This window comes from Berghia stephanieae, chromosome 5 (assembly GCF_034508935.2).
Source record: "Berghia stephanieae isolate SIO BIC M18660-M18661 chromosome 5, UCSD_Bste_1.3, whole genome shotgun sequence".
NCBI lineage: Eukaryota > Metazoa > Mollusca > Gastropoda > Nudibranchia > Aeolidiidae > Berghia > Berghia stephanieae.
This window is the reverse complement of record NC_088364.1, coordinates 16866325-16876236: the sequence shown is the minus strand read 5'-3', so window position 1 is coordinate 16876236 and position 9912 is coordinate 16866325. Positions and strand designations below refer to the sequence as shown.

General features: G+C 35.3%; 1 protein-coding gene across 1 annotated transcript in view; it reads right to left on the bottom strand.

The window, feature by feature from the left end:
* Positions 1-9474, bottom strand: part of LOC144972500 (uncharacterized) — a 22312-nt gene extending 12838 nt beyond the window's left edge. The window contains exon 1 of the mRNA XM_078913775.1: positions 9299-9474. The gene's annotated coding sequence lies outside the window, so the exon portion shown is untranslated. The remainder of the gene's footprint in view (positions 1-9298) is intronic.
* Positions 9475-9912: the final 438 nt, after the last annotated feature.

The following is a 9912-nucleotide window of genomic DNA, read 5'->3' as shown; positions in this document are numbered from 1 at the left end:
AAACCAATTAATCGTAACTATATAATATGAGCTCATGAAATCTTTACACAAAAAAATTCAAACTGATATAAACATCTTAGACTTAGACTTTAGGAAAGCATTTGACACAGTCCCACACAAAAAGCTCCTTATAAATTAGAAAGGTACACAAAACAAGTGGCTTACATCATTTATGATGCAAAGAACACAGCAAGTTATTGCAAGATAGATGGTGGATGGAAGATTTCAGCTTATTCTTATACCACTTTAAAAATAAAGATTGACATTAAAAGTAGAAAAATGCCGTTTTAAAACTTTACAGCAGCGAAAAATACCCGACATCCACCCTCGTCTGTCTATTATATCTCAGGAATTTTTCTCTGTTTCAAAGGAACTATTAGAGGAAGAAAAGGGCACGCGCGTACCCACTAATATTCCGGTAGAAAAACATCCGGATGCATTTGCAAATTTCTTTTCGGGAAAAATATCGAGAATTCGGAACAATTTGGACCTCTTGCAAAATGAAGATGTAAATTTCCACCCTTTTTCGGGTTCACAGGGACTCTCCTGTTTTAAGGAAACAACTGAAGAAGAAATTTCTAAAATAATTTGTTCATCTCCCTCGAAGTCATGTGATTTAGATCCTTCACCAACTAATATTTTGAAATTATGTCTTCCTGAATTTATACCCTGCATAACTCATATTATAAATCAGTCACTTATCTCAGGACAAGTCCCAGATAACTATAAACATGCAATTGTGAAGCCTCTCATAAACCTCGATATGTAAATGACCTTAGTAATTACCGTCCCGTCTCAAATCTGCCATTGCTTTCTAAAATCCTTGAAAAAGTTGTACTCAGACGCCTTTCACAACATCTCCAAGAAAACAATCTATGTGAAAAATTTCAGTCAGCTTATCGTTTTTACCACAGCACAGAAACTGCTCTGTGTTGTGTTGCGTGTGATTTGCTTGACGTTTTAGATAAAAGGTTTTGTTTCTCTTTTGACATTTTGACCTTTCGGCGGTTTTTGATACTATTGATCACGACATTCTCATTAAAGGACTTAATATAACTTTTGACTTGTCTGGGACTGTCTTGCAGTGGTTTGAATCTAATTTATATGGCAGAAAGCAACATTTATGATCTCAGATAAACTTTCTCGTCAACATTCAACATACATTGTCTTTTGGTGTTCCCCAAGGCTCTGCTTTGAGTCCAATTCTTTTTGTTTTGTATACTTCTCCATTATCTTAAGTCATCACTGGTCATGGGCTGCGCTATCATCTCTATGCAGATGATACGCAACTTTATGCTGCTGATAACACTAAAAATCTCGAAAATGTTGTGAAACGTGAGGAAAAATGTGTGACGGATGTAAAAGAGTCGATGGATGCAAACAAGCTGAAAATGAATGAGACAAAAACAGAAGTGGTGATTGTGGGAAATAGAGGGCAGTTGAAGGTGAATTCTGTTCTTGATGTGTTGATAGGGGATGAAAAGATAAAAGTTTCAAAGACTGTAAAAAATGTGGGTGTCTATTTTGATTCAGAAATGAGAATGTCAGTTCACATTTATGCTCTCTGTAAATCTTTAGACTTTCAATTGAAGACAATCAGTTCGATCCGTCAGTATATTACAATTGGAACATGTAAAACATTGGTTATCTCCCTGATTTTTTCGAAATTAGATTATTGTAACTGCCTGCTTGTCAACTTGCCTCAGGCTTCTATAAAACAATTAAAACTACTGCAAAACAGTGCAGCAAGATTAGTTTTTGGCAAACGAAAATTTGATCATGCAACCCCTTTGTTGGCCTCTCTCAGGTGGTTGCCCATTGAAAAGCGCACATATTACAAAACAGCGTGTCTTGTTTATAAGTGCTTGACTGGTATAGCGCCGGTCTATCTCACAGATCACGTGGTCATGTGTAAATTTGAAAATTACATATTAAGATCATGTAAATACCAAACGAAAATTTCGGGAAAAAAAGATCAAGAACAAAATTTGGTGATAGTTCGTTTGCTTGTTTCGGCCCCAAGATTTGGAATGAACGACCACGTGGTCTGAGGGAGTGCAAGCCTTTACCTGCCTTTAAAAAGAATCTCAAGACACATCTTTACTGCATTTGCTTTTACTGACGCTATGAATCCTTGATTCATTGCATTGTATATTCTTTCTTTGTTTTTTCAAATTTGATAATTTATATTGTAAAGTACCCAGAGCTTGTGTTTTACACGAGAATGAGCTCTGTATAAATGTGTATTAATATTATTTATTATTTTACATCATAATGTTATCGTCGTCTAGCATCTTTTCGTTCGACACGGTGGAAAAAGACGATTTACAGTATGCGAATTAAATATTTTAATGCTCTAATATATCAAGAATGATCATTATTATGATTTATTAATTAGACCTTTAAAACTGAAGTTTAATCACTCGCTGTTATCATTCGAGTCTAAGTTGTAATTTTGGCAACTTTGGCCAGAAGTGAAAGACATACATTGTGTGTTCAGTCTGTGTGTGTGTGTGTGTGTGTGTGTGTGTGTGCGTGCGTCTGCGTGGGAAAGGGATACGCAAAATTTAACATCTACCCGCTAGCCGTCAAGGATCACGCAGTCATTTACTGAGCAGTCAATTAGGCATTTAAAAAAATAATGACAAATAATCTAATTGGGATAAATTTGAAAACCTCATTGTTGGAATCAGCTTGAAAAATTGAGAAAATTTGTCTTTATCTCATAAAAATCGGTCTAAAAATAACTTTTTTTTTCTAATAAATTTGATTTTGAAAATAGCTTTCTCAAATGTTATAATTTTATGATAATTTCCTTATTTTCTGGTCTATGTTCTTGATTTACCTATATATCATTTTTCATTTCTCAATGAGACGAACGCGCTGATGTACCTCGTTTGATTCAAGAGTTTAAAATACAGATTTCGTTTTTTGATTGTGGGTCCAGCCTTACTTAGGAATTCATGATCGTTGAGATAGTGACGATACTATACCTACATACAAGACCTCGTTCTCCAAGCCACAGTAGGGCTTTCAGTATTACATAACCATTCATCGTTTTCGGTCAACCGTGGTTTTTGAAGTCAAACACAGTGGCGGTTCTAGCCTATTTATAGTGGTGGGGCAAAGATGATTCGGTCATATATATATATATATATATATATATATATATATATATATATATATATATTATATATATATAATATATATATATATATATATATATATATATATATATATATATATATATATATATATATATATATATATATATATATATATATAATATATATATATATATATATATATATATATTATATATATATATATATATATATATTATATTATATATATATATATATATATTATATATTTCAACTTTAAAAAAATAAAATATTTCAACCACAAATAATCACATTCACAATGAAAGGACAATACCAGTAGATTTTAATTATTCCAAACGTAATCAAAAAGGAATCACGAAAGAGAATACAACAAAAAAAATAAAGCGACGAGACAAAATGCGACAACACCTTGACAATACAAGTCCATTTCGTTCACTCGAAAAATTAAAGAGATGCTTTAATCCCTCAACGGCGAGATTGATATTTCTGTTACATTTTCAGAAGTACGTAGTAACTTTAAATTTTTCATCGAGAAGCAACAACCGCGATATGACTCGAGTTTCATTCAGAGCTCAAATTGCATCATTTTTACTGCTCTCTTGGTGGTTAGAATGATTGTGCCGGTGGTGGTAGCAGTTGGAATAATGGTAGCGATGGTGGTGGTGGTGGAGGAGGAGGAGGAGGAAGAGGAGACGGTGAGGGAGGATGTAATTATGGTAGTGGTTTTGGTGGTGCTGTTGGTTAGAATGATAGTTGTGGAGACGATGACGAAAATTATATGATGATGTTGATATTGTTTTTATTGCTATTGTAGTATTTGTTGTTAATGTTGTTGTTGTTGTTGTTAATGATGATGATAATGATGGCAACGACGATGTCGTCGACAATGATGATTACCGTACGATATTACAAAGTTTATTCAATCTTAGGCTTTCGCCATTAAATCATACACTTTGATGACAACATACATGAAAGTGGAAAAAAATGGTAAATAGAACCAAACAATAAATTGTTACCATTAATAACCACAAAAAATACAACAATCGTAATACCACCAATACGTACAATAATAATAATAATAATAATAATAATAATAATAATAATAATAATAATAATAATAATAATAATAATAATAATAAAAATAATAATAATAATAATAATAATAATAATAATAATAATAATAATAATAATAATAATAATAATAATAATAATAATAATAATAATAATAATAATAATAATAATATTACCATCATCATTACTACCACCACCATCACTATTACCACCACCACCATCACCATCATTATTACGTTTCCAATCCGTTTTTCTCGTTTTTTAAAAATTTGATACCTTAATAGACGAAAATTCCGGTGATTTTTTTAAAGGATAGTTAAAATATCTACCATTTTATTAACCCTGAAAACTACGATTTTTATTTTCCTATTTCAAGTAGGCAGGTCTGCTATGACAAGTATCAGTTCCATAGTCAAAAAAAGACAAATTAAAAACAAAGTTTACTTAATCTTAGGCTTTCGCCAATAATTCATACAATACAATTAAGACAAATTAAATAATGCTACCAATCTCTCCTCATGCATTCGTTAGACTATAACAATAACGACCGTGTTATCTTTACTCCTTACCCAACCAACCCCTAGCTTCCCGATTCTTCATCGCGAACTATTATGTATGTATTAGCTTCAGGACGGGCAAGTACGGAATCTGCCCACCCTTCCTTTAAACGTCTTTATTTCCTCTCATCTCATGTAGTTCCATATCTGAAGCAGACGTCGGAGGTCATCTTCCGCCAAGCTGATCTATCTCTTGCCAATTCTATTAAAGCAGCGCCACCTTTCTCAGCTTCATCTGTCCAAGTTCTTATCCCTTTCAAATACGTTATTCTTTGTCTTCCTCTTATTCTTTTTCCATTCATCTTTCCAGTCAAGGCGAGTATTTCCAAACCAGGGTGGCGGATAATGTGTCCTAAAAATTCCATTTGGCGTTTGATGATTTTTGTTATCAGTGATCTTTTTCTGTTTGCCATTTCTAAAATTTCTTCATTTCTTTTCCTTTCCATCCATGACACCCTCATTATTCTTCTGTAAAACCACATTTCCACTGCCTCCAGTCTTTTAACCATGGTCTTGTTTATGGTCCAGCTCTCACAACCATATAGCAGCACAGACAGTACATAGCAATCCAGGACTTTGATTTTTGTTTTCATGCTAATATTCCTGTTTTTCATAATTGTATGCAGCTGGTTGAATGCATTCTTCGCCATACCTATTCTTTTCTTTATTTCACAATCTGATTTTCCATTGGATGTTACATTGAAGCCTAAATATTTGAAACATTCAACTTGTTGTATTGTTTGTCCTCTGCTTGTTATTACACAGGCTGGTGGGTTATTATTTTTAGATACCGTCATACATTCTGTTTTAGATATATTCAGTTCCAGTCCCATATTTTCACTACTCCTGACTACAACATCCAGTAATTCTTGTAGTTCATGTTCAGATTCTGCCAGTAGAACCGTATCATCTGCATACCTCAGATTTGTTACATTCTTTCCTCCAATACACACCCCCTTCTTATGTTCGATATCTCTTAATATCATTTCACTATAGAGGTTGAATAAATCTGGAGACAAAACACACCCCTGCCTAACTCCTCTTCTAATAGGTGTAAAACTGCTTAGTTCGTTGTCAACACGCATTGCTGCTTCTTGTTCCCAGTACAAATTCCGTAATATTCTTAAATCTTTACCATCAATGTCCAAGGATGATAGAATTTTGAAGAGTTTTTCGTGTTGTACTTTATCAAAGGCTTTTGAATAGTCGATGAAACACATATACAGATCTTTATTTACTTCAATACATCTTTCCATCAGCATTGATAATGTGAATATTCCATTTCTGGTACCCTTGTCCTCAACAAAACCAAATTGCATCTCCCCAATTTCAGGTCGTATTTTATTTCTTATTCTTAGTAAAATTATCTTCAAAAGAATTTTTGTGAGGTGGCTCATTAGGCTAATAGTTCTGTGTTGTTCACAATCAACTGCCCCTGGCTTTTTTGGTAGTGCTATAAAAATGGATCGTTTCATATCAGTTGGCATTTTTCCTGTGTCATACACTTGATTTAGAAGGTTTGTGATGAATTCAATCCCCCATTCACCCAGGCCAGTCAAGGCTTCAATTGTTATGGCATCAGGTCCTGCAGCTTTTCCATTTTTCATGCTTTTCATGACGTTCCTAACTTCATCTTTCATTATAGAAGGCCCTTCCAGTTCTTTTATCATAGGCATTTCTCCTCGATTATCAAAAAAAAGTTCTTCAATATATTCTGACCATCTGTTTAGAATGCAGTCTTTGTCCATGATGGTGTTTCCACGCTTGTCTTTGATGCATCCACTTTTAGCACCTGATTTAGTTTTGTTTGTCACTTCTTTGATTTTCTGATGGAAGAATTTGCCATTTTTTTCTTTGCAGGACATTATATAGTGACATTGTTCATTTATCCAGTCTTCTTTAGCTTCGTTGCATTTTCTTTTTATCTGCCTGTTCAGAGTCTTGTATTTTTCTTCCTGATTTTTGGCCTTTCTTCTCTCATTCATTAATTCTAATATCTCTGGAGTAATCCATTTCTTCTTCTGCAACTTAAGTGTGGTTGGAACATTTTCTTCTAATGATGCAGCAACACTGTCTTTAAACTGCTCATATTTCTCTTCTATATCTGTTAGTTCTCCAAGCACTTCAAACTTGTTTCTTACTGATAGTTCAAATTTTTCTTGTATCTTCTGTTCCTCCCGGAGAATGTCTAGTTGGTATTTAGGTTTAGCCTTTGCTCTTTTGCAGATTTTCAATTTAACTCGTATGGGGCATAGCACAGGTATATGATCGCTGTTACAGTCAGCCCCCGGCATAGATTTGGCATACAAAACCGAGTTTCGGAAACGTTTGCTGATGACTATGTAATCTATTTGGTTTCTCACTCCATCTCCAGGACTTTTCCATGTCCACTTCCTTCTATTGTGGTTTGTTGACCAAGTATTTGTGATTGTCAGATCATGTTGACGGCACCATTGAATAAGACGATCACCTCTGTCATTTTTGTCTCCCAGACCATGTGGGCCCACAATATCTTCTATTCTTTCTCGGCCCACCTTGGCATTAAAATCGCCCATGATGAGTTTTATGTCTGAAGACTTAAACTGATGCATTGCTTTATCTATTTGTTGATAGAAATTTTCCACTTCTTCATCATCGTGACTGGTGGTTGGGGCGTATATTTGTAAAATATCAAAATCAAAAGGTTTTGCTTGTAGTTTGATTGCCATTACTCTGTCTGATATGGGCCAGAATCCTTTGACTGCTCGCGCCGTTTTATTATCTAGTATAATTCCAACTCCCCTTTGGTGTTCTCCTCCTCCTGAGTATATAATTTTACAGTCATCATAATTAAGTTCTCCTGCTCCTTTCCATCTAACTTCTGATAATCCTAAAACATTGATATTCAATCTCTTCATTTCCATAACTACATTTGCTAATTTTCCTTTCTGGTACAGACTTCTTACATTCCATGTTGCTGTTCGTAATGTTTGGTGGTGCACAGTAGCTGGATGACGGTCGAGAGTCACCTGTTCACCTGCATGACTATCTCTACCGGACGAGGCTGTAATCGAGTTGCTCGAAAAACATCCATTGACGTCGTTGACTAGATTCGCTTGGACGGACATCATGACGATCTTGGGATGATACGTCAGTGGTTTCCCGTTGCCTTCTGACGGATTTTTATCTGGTTTACTCCATAGCCTTTTGACCTCCCGGTCATAACCCACAAGGCAGTGGGAGCATTTGGCAGGTTTTAAGGCGCCTCCCATTCACCTTGATAGTCCCTTCATAGAGTATATGAGGCATTTTGTATGTGTAGCTGTGCTGCCAGACTACCCAACCTCACTCTCCACGACTATCGCCAGTTGGTCCGCGGCTTTACAGCTAACCTATAGATCAGGATCTGTAGGCCGTTCCACGATCCGCCACCTGTGGACGCGCTGGGTTGGGGATGGTCGCCCCAGCTGTACCCAGTTATTTCCTCTATAACTTAGAATTCAACTCTCTCCTTTCTCAGAAGAGTATTTCTCGTATACTAATTCAATTTTTGAGTAAACCAAAATGGTGGGGGTTGTATTTTATATATTTATTTAGTCGTGACTTCTGAATAAAAGTGTTTTATTAGAGGGAATGCAATAGAAAATACATTGTTTTGCAAAAATATTTAGTCTGGCAATAAAAATACAGCGGTAATTACTTTAAGAATGTTTTTTTAAAAAGGAACAAATTAATTTGTTTAAAAAAAAAACAAAACAAAAAAAAAACAAAACAAACAAACAAATAAGACAACAATTTAAATAAATGAATTTTGAGAAGCACTAAGAAAACGAGAAAAAAAGAGATAATTTAAATGGATAAACAAATATATTAAAACAACACAAGTTAATACTAACTTGATATAATATTAGTAAATTGATACATTTAATTCAATACTGGAACCTTCCCAATGTTATTACATCAATGGTACCAGCACAAGTAAGGCAATAAATAAAAAAAAGTTCGTTTGCCAAAATCTCTATTTAGTGCTCACTGGTTTATAAGGTGGGCTCATTTGAATTAGCCCGACCTAGAACTAGAGAGGCCAGACAGCAAAATCACCGTCAGGCGACGTGACGATGAGATGACGATGTGGGCGGAGTGGAGTGGTTGGGAAAGGGGGGGGGGGGGGGTGATAAAAAAGAACAGGAGCGTATCCTGGTTTATGCATTACGGGGTGCATGGTGATTCGCAATCTATCAAAAATACATACAAATTGATTTCAGTACGAAGTATCAAGTTTAAGTACTAACTTTTAAAATTATCTAATTTAAATTAGATTATTTCGGACCTGGTAATACAGCTTATAACTTGAAAAAAACAGGCTGGTATTTGCCCACCCTGCCCAATATTACCAGCCGTCCCTGGTCAAACAACATATACCGCCTGTGATGCATGTACATAGATCAAGGGCTGAGCTGACACATATTGACAAGCGAGCTATCAAAAGAGCAATCGTTGATTGGTCAAAAATATCAGGATCTCATATTATAAGGACATCATGTCTGGAAAGCGATACCCACCCACCTGTCAGTGGACAGAACTTTTATGATGAAAAGTCTCCATAAAGTATTATATCATGGCCCTCTCTTTCTATTCTGGCTTAGATGTAGATGATGATAGCATTTCGATAATGACAAGTGGGCAGAGTTAAAGCTTCCAAACAATCCCAATCGTCGTCTAGTCTCTAATCGTCCCCGTTCGCGCAACCTCTCTAATGACACGACTAATACTAATACTTAAAGGAAGTCATTGACTTATGGATATTTGAACATCGATAGAGAGAGAGGGGGGGAGAGAGAGACAGACAGACACACACACACACACACACACACAGAGAGAGAGAGAGAGAGAGAGAGAGAGAGAGAGAGAGAGAGAGAGAGAGAGAGAGAGAGAGAGAGAGAGAGAGAGAGAGAGAGAGAGAGAGAGAGGTCAGAATGGAATGTGTGTGTGTTTTGGTTTTGGTTGTGAACTTGTGCCCCACCCAGCTAATGGGTATCCCACATAAGTATAGGTCGGCGCAGTTTGCAACTACATTTTCTGCCAAAGTATTAAGATAGACTTTTTAGAAAATATTATTGAAATAAATCCAAAAGAGTATACAACATGTCTATAAATATCTTCTTAAGAGAAAATTAACA